Source organism: Triturus cristatus, chromosome 4_1, assembly GCF_964204655.1.
Source record: "Triturus cristatus chromosome 4_1, aTriCri1.1, whole genome shotgun sequence".
Lineage (NCBI taxonomy): Eukaryota > Metazoa > Chordata > Amphibia > Caudata > Salamandridae > Triturus > Triturus cristatus.
Window position 1 is genome coordinate 462,915,162 of NC_140585.1, and position 19,984 is coordinate 462,935,145.

Sequence of the window (19,984 nt, forward strand, 5' to 3'; positions counted from 1 at the left end):
CTCATCGCTTCCCACTTCAAAATAAATCCAAGCCCAAAGAAGGAGAGTATCCGAGAGCTATTCTGGTCAGGTTTAATAATTTTTTAGCTAGAGAAGCTATCTCTGATCTGGCCAGACCTGACAAAAGGCGTTCTGCCAATGGCTGCTGCTTTTTCGTCCGGCCGGATTTCTGCCAATCGACTGTCACCAAGCGGTGGCAATTAAGGCAACTAATACCAGGTTTCCAAGGTAAAGGTGCCACTGTTTATTTACAAAATCCAGCGAAACTCAAGGTCATCTTCAAAAATCAAACTAGATTTTTTGTTTCAGAAATTCTGGCAAAAGAATATTTAGACTCTTTATGATTCAATATTAATTTAACATTAATTTTCTTTCGAATTGTTATTTCAAACATTACAGATATTGTGGACTTTCATTACTTGCTGGCTGGATTAAGCTGTTTTTGTGAACTTTAATTTTCTTCACTTCGGGTCATCTGGGAAAGGGGGGGGGGAGGCACTCCATGATCCCAGGGAATAGCTGTCCCTGTGCCTCATGAGGTGGGTGGGGGTGGGGTGTCAGGGGGGGTCAAGGTGGGGTGGTGGTGGGAGCAGTGTGGGTGGTGGGGGTGTAATTCAACTCCAGTCAAATTTGAGCAATGCATAATGATTATAACTGACTACTTGCGGGATATGGAATATCATTTAGACTGGTTTATCAATGATGTTTCTCTGGGTAAAGTGATGAAATTTCTAGCTAGCGTGATTTATCTTCAATTTCATATGGAGCCATGCCTGAAAAACTACATTCTTTTTTGTTTCTTCTTCTTATCTTTCTTCTAATGGATAGGGTAATTAAAATTTGCTCTCTTAATGTTAACGGTCTCAATGATGCGAAAAAGAGGGGTATACTGTCCAATATGATTCATTTGTTACAAATTGATATACTCGGTCTACAAGACACACACATATCATGGGAAAAAAGGGATTTGTTAAAACATCTGGGATTGGATATGTTAATAGTTTCCAGGCAGACAGGCATCAAACGTGGCGTAGCCATACTTGTGCGCCGGAATCTGGGTACTGTAATTAAGACATCTGCGGATAAATGGGGCCGTTGGGCTGCGGCCGAAATTTCTATTTTTCAGAATAGATTTTTGATTTATTCAGTCTACGGCCCCAACCTGGATGACTCTGAGTTGTTTAATTACCTAAACCAGGAGCTCGCTCTTAATAGTATTCCCATTATTTTTTGCGGGGATCTTAATATTCACATCGAGGCTAATTTTAGTATTAGACAAAACCCAAGCTATAAAGGTGCGAAGCCACGTTCTTTTAAAGCTCTGCGGTCTCTGGTATTAGATAATGCCTTATCTGATGCATGGCATAGTATCCACCCAGATGTCCACGGTTTTACTTTTTTTTCTGCCCCACACAGGAAATTTGTTCGTATTGATTACTTTTTCTTATCCCAGTTTTTTTTGGATAAAATTGAGCTAGAAGTTTTACCTAAACTTTTATCTGATCATAATCCTCTCTGTGTAAAGCTCAATCTCCCTCTAGTTGGACCGGGTAATAAATCTACCTGGACATTTCAGCGGAATCTACTCTTACAAAGTGACTATATTCAATTTATGACTAATGTTATTCAAGAGTTTTTTCAGATTAATAATGAATCGGCTTCAGTCCCTATAGTTTGGGACACTTTCAAATCAGTTGTACGGGGAGAGACTCTAAAATATGCTAACCTTCAATCATGTCCCGATTCAATAGGGCAGTTTTTATGTCCTCCTAGATTTCGTTAAAAGCTCCCCAAGTAATAGTTTGACGTCTATAAAGAGGTTACCCAATTGGGTAGTCTGTCGGACACCATGCGATTAAATTAGAGTCAATCATAAAACCAGACGAAGATCTGCGATCCCCAGTGCCATACAGATCCCTTTTCATGATAAATGTAGATACAACATACAATTCAAAACCTTAGCCAATACGCTGTTAATAGTCTCAGGCTCCCTGGTACATGAAGAGAAATGTGGCTTCATGCCAGGACACCGCACACTTCAGCATCTTAGAAGACTAAATCATGGCTACATGCTAGATAAATCAGAGACTTTTGACGTGCTGGTAAACCTAGATATAGAAAAAAAACATTTAATAGAATTGATTGGATTGATATGATGGCTGTGCTGGAGAAGATATTCGGCCAAAATTTCCTACGGCCAATTGAGATTCTGATACTCGCCCCTGCTATACCAGTAAGTTCTGGCAGCATAGCATCAGATAAAAGGAGCACAGAAAGTGGTACTAAGCAAGGAAGGCTCCTATCCCCCAATTTTATTCATCCTCGTGGTCATGCTAAAGCATATGATACATGAAATCGGGAATCAAAGTGGGCGACGGTGCACAGAGTATCGATATACACCAATGATTCAATTTGTGTACCAGCCTCACAGTTCACACCCTATATTATAGTAAGAATTGGATAAGTTTGGTAGGGTACCTTGTATGAATATTAACAGGGACAAGACTCACATTATATATAATGGGAGACCGCCAGGGCTGGACTGGCCGTAGCAGGCACTGGGCGTCTCCCCTGTGGGCCTCCAGGGTGGGGGCCGGCAAAATGGGCCACCTGTAACAAAATTGGCTGAAACTGGCCCTAGCAAACAACTCGGCCCCCCACAGGTGTGGCCTGCCGAGCAGTTTGCCATGGCCGCTTTCGGTTCCCAGTCCGGCCCTGGAGACCGCCATTTAAATAGCCTTTATCAAAAAACAGCTGGTGGATATACTTTTTCGACCAGCACATCAACAAGTATAAATTAATACTGTACACCGTATCAAATCAATATCATTTCATTTAGTATTGGATGCTCCCTTGGTGCCGAATACTCACCCACCTTGAGTATTTTAATACTAGAGACTTATAACAGTAGTCCAGATACATTAAAACGCAACAAATTGTTATTGGAAATTGCTAGCTTAGAAAAGAAATTCAAGACTTGAATTTACCAGAGGTAACTGATCGAAACTTAGTGATTTCAAAAGAGTTACATAAACACCAATTTTATCTGAAGGAGAAAAAGTCTGAGAAAATCAGACGAGATGAAAGAAATGATAAAAATGGGGGAGTTTATACGTTTGCCAAGAAGTTTGACAACATCAAAACTGGTATCAATTCAGAAATGTTAGAGCGCACCTCGCAGACAACTGAGGTAACCAGCATATCTGATACTTCCAGCACTGGTAGTGTGACCAGTGGCAATTCATCTAATGCACAGGGCGAGTAACTGGTATGGGCGCTGATCCGTTTTTTTTTTTTTAGAGCTACAGAGGTTCAGAAAAGGGAACAAACAAGCATTCAAAAAAGATATGGACCAGAAAAGAGACGGAGGGGCAAATCAAGGTCTAGACCCAAGCAAAAAGGAAAGAGTGGGTGTCAAGCAATCAGAAAATGTAAACCATCTGAATATTACTGAATTGTCTGATGATATAAACATTGTAAATTTGTCGAGCCATATTCTATCTGATGTAGAAATAAAGTTAAGCAAGGGACTGAGTTTTTGTCCAAGTTCAGGGCCCAATTTTACATCTTTACATGTAAGCAGTTTTAAGTTTGTAAGAAAAATAAAGCTACACAAATATTTTCAAGATAAACAAAATACAAACATTAGGACTACAGCTTTGGATACTATTTATTTAATTCCATCTATTAGGGACATCAAAGATTATTATCCTTAGATGAGCAGGAGGAAAGTCCTTCACTACAGACTGTGGCAGCAGATTTAGACTTGGATACATTCTCTCAAGTGGAAAGTGGGTTGAGGCAAAAATCTAGATTCACTCCCTATTTACCGGGTGCCAACAATATTGATACGTTTCAGCAGAATGTCTTTCTAGATCTGTATAAACTGGAAGACAAATGTTGTTCAAGAAGTTCCCAACATAAACAAAACATCACTACAGATGAAAGAAAGGCACTTGAGAACCTTAGAAAGGATGACTCCCAAAGGATGACTCCCTTGTTATCCGAGAGGCGGACAAGGGAGGCAACATAGTGCTAATGGACAAATCTGATTACATGGCTAAAATAGACAGACAGTTGGCGGATACAACTACCTATATGAAATTGAATGGTAACCCACTATAATCTACACTTGAAACTATATCCAAAAAGTTAAAACACTGGAGAGATCTTTGCCTATTGAATTTAAATATCTCTTCACTGAAACCCCAACAAATCCTTGTATTTATTGCTTGCCAAAAATACATGAAGGGGCAATTTCCCTCCGGGGAGACCCATTATCTCAGGTATTGGGTCTCCTAAGGAGAGAATATCTGAATACATTGACTTATTTTTTACAACCTTTGGTTGTTAACCTACCATCCTACATCAAGGATACATGTGACATCTTAAGCAAAATCATGGATGTAGAGTGGGTGAAGGGACACTAGTCACACAGGATGTATGCTCGTTATATACGAGCATACCAGGGGAACTTGGACTCAATGCAGTACAGCAGTTTTTGGATACAAGACCGGTCCATATGTATGAACATACAATCATGCTGCTAGACCCAATTGAACTAGTTTTAAATAACATATTTGTACACAATGGCAATTGGTATCGCCAAATAAGAGGGGTGGCAATGGGGGCTACATTTTCGCCATCTTTTGCCAACCTCTATATGGGGCATTTTGAACAGACTCATCTTTGGCGAAAAGGTCCGACCGCCCTAATGGAAAATGTTCTATATCTAGGACGATACATTGACGAAATTCTATGTTTTGGGCAGGGACGAGTGATGCTCTTGAGGAATTTTTCATGTATATAAATGACAATCCCTTTAATTTGACCTTCACGAAGGAACAAAGTACCACCCAGATTAATTCTGGGGATATTACAATTGTGGTGAATAATGACAAATTAATGTCAGTGCCCTATAGAAAACAGACGGCATGTAATGCTACACTACATGCCAGTAGCTCTCACCCTCCATCTCAGATAAGATCAATTCCATTTGCAGAAATGGCAAGAACTAAAAGGAACTGTAGTGATGCAATGAGATTAGACAAAGAACTCATTTTTGGTGAAGAAAAGATTCAGTACTAGGGGGTATAATCAGGACAATGTGAAGAAAGCCCGTCATAAGATCAATAAAATCAATAGAGAAAATCTATTAACAGGGAATGCCAAGACTAAAACACAGAAGAATAGGAAAGTTAGATTTATTACACCATAATCTTCGGTTAGTACTGAAGTATACAACATTTTAAATAAACATTGGCATTTACTGACAGATGATACTAGTCTACAAGAAGCAGTGGGCACAAAACCAACAATCACACACGAAAGGGGCAGAACATGGAGACAACCACTCTGTCCAAGCTGCTTACCACCATTGGCCAATAAAACATGGTTACCATCTGCTCCAAAAGGTTTCCACAAATGTGGAACTTGCAATATATGCTGTTTTCCTATGAACAAGGCGATTAGATTCAAGTACAATACTGAGAGAGTGTATACAGTGAATAAGTTTATCAACTGCAACACGAAGTTTGTAATATACTGCATAAAATGTATTTGTGGGAAAATATATATTGGAAGCACTGTGAGACCTCTCAAGGAGAGGATCCAAGAACATACAAGAGCCATATGCAGTAACAACATACAATACCCTTTTGGTGCCCACTTTAATACAGTACATAAGACAACAGAAATTCTGAACATAGGCTTCCACGGTATTGATGTGATATGCCCGGGTCTGAGAAGTAGCAATAGAATAACAAGATTGCGCCAAACAGAAAGTAAATGGATTATCATTTTAAGGGTCGTAGAACAGGGCATTAATGTGGATAAAGAGATGTTTGAATTCTTGTAATCCAAGACCAATGCAACAATATGGGTACTGTGAATTCTCCATCTGAAAAATGAATGGTGGTTGTGTCGTATCAACACCTGCAACATTTTTCTTACTTGACTATTTAATGTTCTTAGTAATTTAGATCAACTGTGATTTAGTAGTAAGGACTTCTTGATACAAGCATGCAAATGAATACCACTAAAAACTAATGATGCCCCCTTTATACAATGATGCTGATATGGTATCGCTGTCCAGTATATGACAATCATAACTACCATCCATGTATAGCGAAGTGGATTTTGTTGTTATAGTTCATGTTGCCACACTATGCACATACATTTTGGGGTACTGCATGTTTTTTTTGTTTTCTTTATATGGGTAACTTTACTCCCCCTCTCAAACAGCACTAATTGAAATGGGACCTTAGTATGGAATGATCCTCTTTGAGAAACGTTATATATGTCATACATAATAAAATGAACATTTAACAGGTGATACTATTGAATTCAGATATTGCTGTAGATCTTTGGAACCATCTCTCCCTGACGTGCTTATATTAAGTAAAATGACAAACACCTGACTAAATATGGACTTGATACTAACAACATGGCCGCTATGGTGAAATACTAACAGGACCGTTTCTATGCGGTGGTCCTTTTCTCGCTATTATATGTAGTGACGTGATTTTAACTGGATTTGGATACGCTATATGCGGATTACACTATGACAGCTATCGTTACCATTGATGTTTAGTAAAGCGGATTTTGGTTGTGGTAGCGTTACTGGAGTGTTTGGATATATGTACCTCTTATTCTCCTTCTTCTATAGTACTTGTAGATGTGGGACCCTACGATGTAGTGATTTTGTATGAGAAACTTCAAGTCTGTCATACATAAAGAAACAAATATTTAACAGACGACATCGTACCTAATGTAGATATTGCCACAGACCTTGGAATGATCTTTCCGTGATGTGTGTGTAATACACAAAAGGATTAATACCCAACAAAAACATCGACTTGCCATTAACAATATGGCCACCATGGTAAAATACTCACAGGACTGTTTCTATGTGGTGGTCCTCTCGCACTGTTGAATATACGTGGCAACGTGAGTTTAAATAAATGGCGCGGTTTCAGACGCGGACAGATAGTGAATTACGGAAAGACGTTTCCGGGAACCCGAAGAAACATACGGTAAGATTGCGTGTGGGAATTCACTAATTGCATAATCCCGCATTTTGACTACAAGGTTCAATGAAATGTTGAACTGTAAAGAAATACGCTGTTCGTCCTCTGGTGTAGTCTGAGACTTGGTCTTGTACTTTTTGTTTTTGCTACAGAGTGGACTTATCATGGTCCCATTTTTCATGTTGGACTGATGGTATGTCGAACCACCAGTGATACTGGTTCTGATGGCCTAACTTAAATAAGCATCAATAAACAAATTGTGCCCTCAAGTAAGATGTATAGGCCTATACATCTTTCTGTCTCACTGCTTAGACTCCTAATAAATTGAATAGATTAAAAAACCTTCATTCGGTTCCAATATATTTTCTTTTTGTTTTTCCTTTTTTTCACTTTTTACGTGTTTTGGACTACAGAATATAAAAGACAGCAGTGGCCAAATAATATTTTCGCTGAGATGTTCTAGTCCGAACATTGAATATATCTATACAGGTGAAGTGAGGTGAGAATTATGAGAATATTCTCACATACCCCTTGTAATGTTGTTCACGAATAGGAATGGGACAGTTGTATTATGCCACTTAATTATGTAGTGAATAAGCTGCACTTTTATTTAGGGATGGATACACACCTACACATTAATGTGATCAAAATCCGAACATATAGGTATTGAGATAGTTTAAAAACAGGGCACATGGTGTTTTTGGAATAGGTGGCTCTTTCTTCCTTGTTCTTTTTTGTTTGGTCTGTTTCGGATGCACGGTCGATGGTGTTTATATGGTGATTTTGGAATTGGTGTTTACACCTAAGGACACAACATCCATTATGTCATTGGATTGTAGGAGGTTTTTATTGTAATTTAACTTTGTTATATTGGAACGTTACAAACCTGTTTTTACATGTAATTTTGTAGCCTTGAGGAAGCCCAGGAGGGCAACCGCGCGTCAGCTGCCGTTTTTGTAAGAAATAAAAAGTGATTACAGAACAGTTCTCCAGCTGCGGATCATTTATTGCGGACTGTGTGTTCTGATAACATACTTTGAATTTGGCCTATGGGTTGGGACATTTTTTTGGATAGTGCACAATGCACTAAGGAGTATAGTAACTATATTCTGGTGTGCTCTGGTGTCTTTGTTATAATAAAAATAGCCTTTAATGCCCTCCTTTTTCCAGATCCTTGAAGATCTGGTGGATGCAGTTATTTAGGCACCTAAGCCAGGGCATGTCAGAGACCCAGTCAACAGATGGCCGGTGCCATACTGAATGAGAACACCTCTAGATGACATGTTCATCTCCTTTGCTGAGGCACAGGAAGCATTCGGAGGGAGACTGGCACAGATTTCCAGTGCGGACAAAGACAGCCAGAGAGAAATATTTTGAGTTTTCAGTAGTAGAGCTGGCCAGGCAACACTCAAGAGAATGATAGAGATGAGGCAGGACTGGGAACAGAAACCGAATGCAAATGCATAAAGCCCTGAACCAAGATAGGAGAGACGCGCCTGAGAAGCAATGCAGCTATAGGAGGAAGACCTACAAGTTCCACTAATGGGGAAAGCATTGTGCCCAGGTGCAGTGTCCAGTAATCCGAGATTTAAATTAACACAATTTGATTTCTTTCACCGTGTATATTTAACTTCCATTAAACTGAGACAGATTACATTGATGGATATTATGCCTGTCTAAGATGTCGAGAGTGGGGGGCCACATTATACACATCAATTTGACATGTGGGACTTTGTTTTAATATTGGGTACATGTAGCGGCAAGGTTATGATCAGAAGCAAGCATTAACATCAAAGTCACAATTAATGGGTATTAGGCATTACACCTGCACCAAAAAAGGAGAAAGCATTACAGGGAGGGTTTCTGGCTGGAAGCTACTTACTGGCTCCTCCCCAGAGGACCTGCATAGGAGACCTGGGAAAGAGACGTTCTGGAATCAGCCTTAGCAGAGGTAGTAATGATGAAAGTAGTCAGAACAGATGTAAGGAAAGGAGAAGACCTTGCCACATGGGCCAAAATTATGACCTTACTAGCAGGTCAGAGTACATAGTTCACTGCGGATAAATAACAAGCATTGGCAAGACCTATTGGCTTTGCCAATCTGTTTTAGCCATGTTGTACACCATCAATGCTACTCTTCAAAATTGCTAAAAGTTTGTGACATAGAAGAGAGTAGCATAGAGTGGCATAAGGTGGCATAGAGTGAAGTGTTGAAGAGTCATAGAATGTAGTGGCGTAGATTAGAGTTGTGCAGAGTAGACTATAGTGGCCTAGAAAACACTAGGGTAAAGTGGTACAGAGTCGAGTCCCACTGAGTGTGGTGCAAAGTAGAGTGGCACAGAGTAGAGTGCAATGGCATACACTGCAATGGCATAGAGTGCAGTGATGCAGAGTAGAATAGAGTACAGTGGTGCAGAGTAGAATAGAGTGCAGTGACACAGAGTGCAATGGTGTAGAGTGGTGTAAAGTGCAGTGGGGTAGAGCAGGGTGTTGCAGTGTGGCATAAAGTGCAGTGGTGCAGAGTAGCATGGCATAGAGTGAAGTGGCCTAGAGTACAGTGGCCTAGAGTGCAATGGTGCAGAGTAGAGTGTAACTGCAAAGAGTGGTGTAGAGACTGCAGTGGTATAGAGTGCAGAGGCATAGAACTTGAAGTGTAGAGTGCAGTGGTGCGTAGTATAGTGTCAGAGAGAAGTGGTGTAGAGTACAGTGGCATAGTGTAGAGTGGTGCAGAGTAAAACAGAGTGGCATATAGTGCAGTGACAAAATGCAGTGGTGTAGTGAGGTATAATGTGCAGTGTCATATAGTGGCATAGAGTATAGTGGCAGAGTACAGTAGTGCAGAGTAGAGTTGTTTAGACTGCAATGCAGTAGAGTTACGTGATTTAGAGCAGAGTTGCATCAAATGCAGTGCAAGCAGTGGAGTAGTGTAAGGTAGAGTAGAGTGGTGTAGAGTAGAGTGGTGTAGAGTGCAGTGGCGTAGAGTGGATCGTTTCAGAGTAGAACTAAGTTGTGTATAGTGGAGTGGTGCAGGGCAGAGTGACATAGTAGAGTGGCATAGAGTAGCACTGAGTGCAGTGGTGCAGAGTAGATTAGACTGACGTGGAGTGGTTCAGAGTAGAGTGCCCTGGCATAAAGTACAATGTTGCAGGGTAGTGTGGGGTGGTGAAGAGTAGAGTGGTGCAGAGTAGAGTGGGGCAGAGTAGAGTGAAGTTATTCAGAGTACAGTGGAGTGGCCTAGACTCGAGTGGTGTAGAGTGCAGCAGAGAATTGTGCAGTTGTGGAAATGTACCTTTTTTAGGGGTACACTGGTGCAGGGTCACCCTTTGGTCCACGGGTTCAAAGACCAACAAAGTAGAGCTCAGCACTGGAGTAGGAAATAAATAACAAGTTTATTAATCACTCATGAGTGGGACCACGTCCACACAGCACTCTCAAGTGCTGCAAGGAGGCAGTACACTGAAGTCACAGAGCACAGGTCTTTTATACAGTTTTTCTGCAGTGTAAGCATGTGAACAGAAATAGGGAGAACAATTTTTAGAAATAGTTTTCAGCCAACAAGGGCAGATGAATAACTACGGGGTCAGCAAAGTGGGAGGGGGAGCAGGAGTGCTTATGGCAGCAGTAAATGATTGACAGTTAACATCTGAGACCAGGTGCTCTGGCAGCTACAAACCTTCAGCACGTACATTGCTTTTACCCGAGTCAGGAAGTCAACGAAAATAGATAACACAAGCAAAGTGAAAAGACGAAAGAATTACGAAGGAAACTTAAATGGACACCACAGCCAAAGTGGCTGTCGCATATGCCAAGTAAAATATTACAAGTTTTCCACATAGTGGCGAGGAGTGGAATAGTGTGCATTGACAAAGTGGAGTAGCACACAGTAGAGAAGAGAGAGGTAGAGTAAAGTGGCGTGAAGTGATACAGAGTAGAGTGCAGTGGCACAGAGGGCAGTGGCACAGGGGGGAGGGGGGGGGGGAGTGCAGTGATGTAGAGTGCAGAGGTGCAGAGTGCAGTGACCCAGAGTAGAATGCAGTGGCGCACAGTGCAATGGCAGAGTGCAGTGACGCAGAGTGGAGTAGTGCAGAGTAGAGTGGCATATAATACAGTGGTTCAGAGTAGAATAGAGTGCAGTGACGCAGAGCGCAATGGTGTAGAGTGGTGTAAAGTGCAACGGCGTAGGGTGTTGCAGAGTAGAGTGTTGACGAGTGCCACAGAGTGCAGTGGTGCAGAGTAGAGTAGCACAGAGTGCAGTGGCCTAGAGTGTAGTGGTGCAGAGTGCGCTGCCATAGAGTGATGCAGAGTAGAGTGCAGTGGCGTACACTGCAATGGCATAGAGTGCAGTGAAGCAGAGTAGAATAGAGTACAGTGGTGCAAAGTAGAATAGAGTGCAGTGACGCAGAGGAGTGTGTCAGAGCAGTGGTGTAGAATGGCATAAAGAACAGTGGCACAGTGTAGAGTGGTGGTGCAGAATAGAGTAGCAGAGTGCAACAGTGTAGAGCAGTATAGTGTAAAGTGCAGTGAAGTAAAGTGCTGTGAGTATACTGGCATAGAGTGCAGTGGTATAGAGTGCAATGGTTTAGAGTAGTGGGGTGTAGAATGCAGTGCATAGAGTGGAGTAGTGAAGAGCAGAGTGCTGTAGAAGGCAGTGGCATAGAGTGGATGGTTTCAGAGTATCATGGAGTGGAGTGGTGCAGGGTAAGGTGAGTGGTGCAGGGTAGAGTGCAGTTGCACAGAGTAGAGTGGCACTGAGTGCATTGGTGCAGAATAGATTAGAGTGGCCTGGAGTGGTTCAGAGTATAGTGCATTGGCAGAGTGCAGTGGCATAGAATGCAGTGCTGAAGGGTGAACTGGCGTAGAGTGGTGCAGAGTGGAGTGGTTCAGGGTGCAATGGAGTGGCCTAGAGTGGTGTAGAGTGCAGTGGCAAAGAGTGTAGTGGTGCAGAGTGGCGTAGAGGGGAGTGGTGTAGAGTGCAGTGGTATGGAGTGGTGCAAAGTAGAGTGGTGTAAAGTGGAGTATGCATGGTGTGGTAGTGCAATGTCATTACAGACAACCCATTTTCAATTGAAATGACCATTACATTTGCCCAGACATACAGTTTTACTGATAAAAATATGCAGCACTCAAACGATAATGTATCAAATTGTCGTCATCAAGTGAATTGATTTATTTTGATGGTATTAGAATAGGTTTACATCACGCTTCAGAATTACCAAAATATGTGCTTGATTTGCAAATTCCTCCTTCTGATATATACTGAAATGTCTGTACTGTTCATTACATACATTTAAACATTGTGTGCTAGAAAAAAATCTTTTCACAGCAAGATTGTTACACAAATCCTCTCACTTTGAAGTCAGAGAAAAAAAGCTCCTTCGGAAGACAGAGCCCTCTGTCTTTGAATGCACAGCAAATGTGACAATATAGGAAGACGCAAAAGGGTGTTTACAGAAAGCGAGCACTCGGAAGGTTACAGTAAACAAAGTATGCTCAGCACGAAGGATGAACACAATCTTGACAGCCCAAAACAAATAAAGCCAGCAAATAGAAATCACGTAAATGTGAGCTACAAACCACAAAACCAATGGTTGGAGTGCATTCCTAAGGAAGCTTCTGAATGCCCCAAGATGTCTTTAGCATGCATTGTCTGGTAGGCTTTGACCTAAAAAGACGAAAGTTGCCCCTCTGGTTCTGATCAGTAAAGTGGCAACCTTGAATAATCGTGGCAACCTTGAATAATCAATAAGTGGTAGGTTCAGATGAGGAGGATACTAGTGGTAAATGATGTGTGGGCTGTGTAACAAGATTTTTTAACTAAACAGTAATCGACAATTAAAGGATACTATGTCCCTCACATGTTTACCATGTGAGACGTGATGAGACTATGTTAAATATCTATTTTTCAATCTTCATTTGCAGTTTTGGAGATACGAAAGCAGTGCATTGTTAACTTGGCAAACAAATACAAATCTAAAAAAACAAAAGCTAAAGATTATGTCACATCAGTGCTGCCATAGATGGTATCATTTGTGGTGGCATCTGTGGGGTTACATACGCTCATGAACACTGTGTGGTGGTGCGTCCTTTAAGAGAACTAAGCTACCGACGAATGTCAAGCGGTCCGAGTTTTTACACAGCAGTTCAACTTACGTATTTTCACCATCCAACAACTCACAAATACATATACACAAACTGGAGCAATCTAATTGCATCAAATAGGCCATTCTGATTTCTATTTGTCTAGTGGTCATTTCAATAGGTCGGATGTGAACACCCTCTCCAATGCCATGAGCACAGGTATATGCCCTATAAGGCAATCAGATCCACATTCAACAGCATGCTTAATGCACCATGCATTGCCAGTTCCAAGATAAGAGTACGTATCTGCTCCAGAACGTGGGTCTGTTGTGTGGTGCCGAGACAGACAAAATGCAGGCCAATATGCACTAATGACTCTCCCATCTCAGTAGGCATGAGTGTGTGTTTGCTCATGTGCACGCAGACACTGCTCACACAACAAGGACATTTACCATGCTATACGGTGGAGCCTTCTACTTTTGCAGCTCCACACTGAGCCCAATGGGGAGCGAGTCGAGTGGTACAGAGGGCACTGCATACAGGCTCTGTAAAAACCTTCCTAGTCCCAGGAAGGCCCAATGTTGAGCCTACATAAAGGGCGTAGCTTCAGATTGCCAAACAATCACACTGGCATATCTTGTTAACATGCATTATCTGAGAAGCAGGACATGGGTGGGGAGGGGCTTAAAGGGCAGTGTTAGTGGGGCATGTTAGTGGTCCACTTTGCGTAAAACAAAATTCTTTATGAAATAACCAACATTTTTTAAGAACTTCAAACAGAGTAAAGAGAGTGAGTGTGTGTGTGCGTGTGTGTGTGTGTGTGTGTGTTTTAGTCTGTGTGTGTATGTAAAAATCCTAGGTGAAATCTGACAGACACCTCACCATACCCGACTGAAAACATCTGTTCCCAACTGTTTGTAAACAAATACATTTATTAGAGGGTCAAACACCCCAACCACCCCCTGAAGATACACCCTTGACCCAGACATTGAACGATGAAAAGAGCTAAAGTTCAGTATCCTGGGGATCAACCCAGCACTAACGTGCCTGACTAAACAGCTGTAAAGGGGCTACAGTGTTACATTACTTCATATCCATGATCATGCATTTAGAAATCTCATGTTAAGTATGTATGTATGTATGTATGAATGTATATGCATGCATGGATGGATGGATGCAGGAGAGAGAGAGAGAGAGAGAGAGAGAGAGCGAGAGAGAGAGAACAATAGCAGCCTGAACTGCCAGCAGCTGATTGACCATTTCTGCTCTGTTTAGCCCTCATCTATGCTGTCTCTCATGAACCGGATAGGATGTGAGAAGGAGAGATGCAGCTAAGGTGAGAAAATGGGGACCTGCTAACAGCTTTCCCTGTACTAGGCATCAGGGGAGTAACGCAGCCCCCTGCGGTGCAGAGGTGCCCCCAATCATTCAGGGGCCCCCATTCAACCAAAAGGCCAAGGAATATCTGTGAGGTATGGGAGACAGAGGGCCTCCTCCTTATGTTCTGTGGGGGGGGGGCATCATTTGGAGTTACCTTAGTGCTGACTGAGCAGTAAGCCCCTCAAAGTGCTATTCTTTTCCTTTCCCCTGCATTTACATACATACTGCATGTGGGCAAAAGGCGACGGTTCTGCACAGCCTCCATGCAGACACGTGCAATCTCCATGTTTGTAACAGTTACTAAGATGAAGCCTTGAACTGAAAGGCCTATGATGATGTGAATACGGAACAAAGTCAAAAATAGCAAACCACGAGTAAAGAATAAAGTTAGATTAGAAAATGGAAAATATTAGTATGTATTACCCTGTACAACTTGTATCAAATATTACTCCGGTGGCAAAGTGAGCTAAAGAACGATGTTGGATTCAACCCAGATCTGTGACTGGGGGTGAGTGTCTTAAAAGTTTCAGCGCTCCGTCTGTCATCTCCTTGTGCTTGCTTTGTTTGCCCTAAGTTGGCAGGGTATGACCAGACGTGGGTCCCTTGCTCAGTTTGCCACTGGATTCAAGCGAACCTGGCTGATGAGGGGAGTTACCTCAAAACCGGTACCAGGATGCCTGTTTCCGGTCCAGGGAAGACCTGGCTTGGCAGTTCGGACTGGACTGTTCCCATGTTCCTGTAGACAAGGCCCGCAAGGGTCTTGTACGAGCTATATAAAACCTTCAAAATAAATAAAAAACGAGGAACAGGGTCAAGATTGATTTTCATATGGCTGGGTCTGAACTGGGGTGATGAAGTGAGTTAGAGAACAATGATGGATTCAACCCAAATATGTGACTGAGGGTGAGTGTCTGAAAAGTTTCAGCGCTCTGTCCATCATCTCTTTGTAATAACAAATATTACTCCAGCACAGACTAACACATTCCCCCTGCATTGTATGGAAAGACCAGAGACATAGTCAACTGGTGCACAACTGAGTAAGTATCGGCTTTAGGTCTTAAACGAAGCCAGGACAGTCTCCTCTGATCCCCGGATGGGTAGTAAAAGACAGTCACAACTGGGAAACAGTGAGGCTCCCCAGATCCCTAGGCCTAGTCTCACTGCTGCTGTGAAGCCTACATAAGCAAGATGTGGCTTTACTCTCCAACTCTAAACATATCAGGGCATGTCTGCAGAAAAGTATCTTAAAAAGATACGACTCACCAACACCAGGAACAGCAAATCTAATACTAAATGCCATTTAAATACATCTGCTCTTTAACAAAACTACATTTGAATCACTGAATTTTGCTAGAGCTATTCGTTTTTGAAGGCTCAATGTGGTAAAAACCCTGCATACCTTCAAAAGCTGACAAAACACAAGCCACAGTAATTAAATAACACAATTTAACCATAATTCGGGGAGATGCAAGGGACACTGTGGAAACGTTTGTTGGGTTCACATTTTGTGCATCAATAATGAAGTTAAGTATGAAATTTTACACTGATTTTACATATATAGACAGAATTAATACAAGTGCAATTGAAACAAGTACCTTTTAATGTGTATATAAGCGTGTTTATTAATGCGTTTTTAATTAAGCCACATTTTTGTGTAAACCATCCATTTTGAACTAAGGTGGGCGTCATATCTGTCACGGACACCTTCCCCCCTTGCGCATGTCCTTTCACCACAGGTTTCGCAGAATACAGTCGAGTGTATGTCATTATCGTTAAATTATACTTTAACAGTTTACTTGTTAGTATTAAATCTTCTTTGGTGCAGATGTAAGACTGCAACAAGTATCCATGCTTTCCATTCCTTCACTGGACCTATTCATCTAGAGAAAGTCTTATTTTCAAAATGTTATATTTGTTTGAACATATCCGGTTGACATTAGTATAGAGGGTGCTGAATAATTATTCAGAGACTCAGGATTTTGCCTATGTTTTAAGGCAATGTTTATTTTTCTTGTGTTCTGATTTGATAAAGAAATTATACTTTTGCACACACCATTATGAGTTGCAAATATTGCTCATTTCCTGTGCAAAAAACCCTTGATTGGGGAGTGAGCCGGAAGATTTTCCAGTTCTACTAGGGATGCTGCCCACATTTTTTCTGATTTTGCTGCTTAATAAGACTTAGAATATTTTATGATTTTATATACTCTGTATAGCTTGCATCTGAGAGCTATCCTGGCATTGACTCTGTCCTGCCTATATATATATATTTTTTTTTACATTTTTTGCAATAAAACCCTTTACATTTTCATTTATCAAAAATTCTAATTATTGAGTGGACCCTAATACTTAATGAGCTGGTTTACTCTCCTAATTTAATGTTCAGGGAGGTGTCTTAACTTAGACACATTATCTCATGAAATTGAGGCTTAACACCATCTCCAGTGCAGTAAACTGTGGGAGAACTGAATGAGTTACATTTTGGGATGTCTACATTTTAGGGCAACGGGCTTGCTCCTACAACACACTGCAGTTTTTGATATTAGTAAAAAAATGTAATGATTGGAAACTCGTTGCTGCAGCAAGTTAGTTAGTGGTATTCGCCACAATGCACAGAGCTACTAACATTAAAACAAAGAAAATAAAAACAGCCTTTTTAAGATGCAAGGAGAAACACGGGTGTAGCAATATATCTCCAGTTACTCTTAAGTGGAATTTGACCAAAATGTAAAAACTTAAGAATGCAGATGCTTGAAAACCTTCATTAACTGAAGTAGTCCGTTAACACTTTTTTGTGAAGGGGGTCTCAACTTAAGTAAATACACAAATAGGCCAGTTCATTTAACAAAATAACAAATACATGGAAAACTATTACAACTATCACTCTACGCCTTTCTTTTACACAGATGAGTCATTGTAATTACTTGCTTGCTGTAATCTTTCGGGCTTGTCTTCGCTGGTAGAATCAGGATTTTGGTGAGGTTCCCATTGCCTTCATCCACGTCAGTAAAGGAGCGTGTTCATTGCCAAGGAAAAGAGCTGAAACTGGAAACAGAAAAAAATACAATGGCTTTAAGGATCCTTTTACTGCTACTTGTGATGACTACCTGGAATCTCTGTTAAAACAGTCAATATTTCCCACTAACTAGCATGAGTTCTAAAAGGAAAGTGTAAATTAGGGCTTGCTCAATACTCTCACAGATGTTTTGGAAGATGGACAGAAATACTGGGGACATTACTAAAGTCGGACTTTTTAGATTAAAAATGTGTCAAAATAAACATTGTATTGCACTAGGTTAAAAAATCATTATAAAGTCATATTGCTTGAAATCACAAAACATTCTAGAAATATAGGTCACGTAAATTTAGTGTTACTTGTTGGATACCAGAAACTGAGCAGATCAATGATCTTTGGGAGTCATAGCTCTATCCACAAATTATTTATTTGATATCAAATTCGATTTTGTCGGCTCATGATGACAGTGGATTTACACTTTTCGTTTACAACTAATGCAGCTTCGCAATGTTTGTAACTCTTTCAGTCTAAACACAATTTGGATCATCACTGTAATCAAAAACAATCAGACAAATATGTACACTTGGAAAAACAGAAACAATTGACAAAAGATTCAAATATTAATCACTAGCAGGCATTTCGGAAGTCATGCTTATTAGGAACAGAAAGTTCCACAAAAATATGGAAAGGTCTATTGCATGTTGAACCCTACAGAAAATACTGTATGCGCATACTTCCTTCTTAGGTATAAGCACCACTAGAAGAGTTTTTAGAGAGGGGATCTTCTGTTCAAGAGTCAAGAATGACACAAATGAGCCCACAACAATATTAGTAAGACAACAGATTCCATATTTGAAATTACTTCACATAGGGAACTAGGTCATTTTGGAGACATTTACCTAAGATGAATTAAAGTTAACATTAAATCAGAATTTTTTTTTTTTTTTTTTTTAAAGCATTTTTATGTAAGGTTTTGTACTTTACCGTCTCTATTAATTTCGAATAATATGCTATGGTGCATCCTAATCAGCATTTCAGGTATTTATTTTTATCAACGTTTTAAAAGATAACTCGCTAGAGGCTAGCATTTTCACAAATGGTTACGTTTATCCTTATTTTAAATCGCAATATGGTACTACATAGGGATGTCCTCAGTCATTCTTGCTATTCAATGTATGTTTATTGCCTTTTGTGGAACGCTCTGGAAGCAATGGTATAATTACGGGAGATTCTTTTAAGAAACCAAATATAAATATTTCCACATTTGTACCACTCACTTGGATTGATAAAAATTCCCCTTACGCTAAAATTGTTTTGCATAACTAATTTCTCAAAATGGGGTCCTTCCTCATTACATTTTGTATGAAATATGTTTTGGGGAAGTTTCACCAGCGGGGTCTCCAGTTGCCAGGATCCTTTGCTTGCTGTGGATAGAAGGATAGGAGCCCCTGAACTTGCGTCTATAAGTGCTGCCTGATTACTGCAGCGCAGTACTTGCGCGGGCAGCACCAGGGCTAAAGATCGGCCAGACTTCACCAATCATCACCTGGAAAACCCAAGGCTGGGCCACAATCCTTGACTATTTGTTTCTGTTCTTCAGATAAACAAGGTGGCATTGTTTTTAGTATAAGCCCTACTAATTTTAGAATTCTCTTTCATGTTGTATCGGAATCTACTGGAGAATTATTTACAGCTTGTGTTCTCTGCCCGAAATTCATACAGGTACTAAAAAGTTAAGATTTCTAGTTTTGTGTTTGTATCTTATTAACTAAGTGTGTCCAGTGATGTTATTTCTAGAGTATGATTATTTATTTCTATTTAATGGCCAAATGGAAGGCAGCTGAGACGCACCCGGGGGCTAAAAAGATGCCAAAGGCTCCTCGACATGCTGATGGAAATTGCACCCTTAATGAGGTCAATGTATTAATTTCAGAGGTCAAGTCAATACTAAGCAAAGACTTTGAAGTTAGTTGAGAAAGCTAATCCACCAGGCAAAATTACTCTATAAGACGCGGCATAATGGCTTTCACGTCGACTGTCAGAACCCCATTCAGAGGGCCTTGGGGCAAGGAGGAGTTACTGTGCCCACCAGTGGCGGCTGAGGCCTTTTACTCCCGATGTCCCAGAGCCTGCCCTAGTGTGGATCCTGGTCAACTGGGAAAGTTCCCCTTCTGCACCCGACTCTCAGTTAGGTGGTGTCGGACGAGCAGTTAAGGCTTCTTCAGGGGAAGCGCAGATACAGATCAGTGAACACAACTCATAACTCAACATGCAAGCAGTTGAACAATAAATCAATGTCCACTCAAATAATTGTTTTTAGATAAAAAACAATTTTAATTCTACACATGCAAAGGTAAACAAAATTCAAAAGCAATAACAATTCCCCTAGAGCTCAAGGCTCTAGTAGTTGTCAGGCCACTCGCTGTCCCACTAACTTTAGTACAACTGATTCAATGTTACTCCTCATTGATTAATAGCCACA

At 40.8% G+C, this 19,984-nt stretch overlaps 1 protein-coding gene across 20 annotated transcripts in view; it reads right to left on the minus strand.

Moving 5' to 3' along the window:
* Positions 1-19,984, minus strand: part of EPS8 (EGFR pathway substrate 8, signaling adaptor) — an 861,544-nt gene that overhangs the window by 483,936 nt on the left and 357,624 nt on the right. For 12 of the 20 annotated variants that reach the window (XM_085652654.1, XM_085652642.1, XM_085652660.1 and 9 more), the window contains one exon: positions 17,411-17,531. The gene's annotated coding sequence lies outside the window, so the exon portion shown is untranslated. The remainder of the gene's footprint in view (positions 1-17,410; positions 17,532-19,984) is intronic. The other 8 variants (XM_085652662.1, XM_085652653.1, XM_085652657.1 and 5 more) reach the window with 1 other exon arrangement.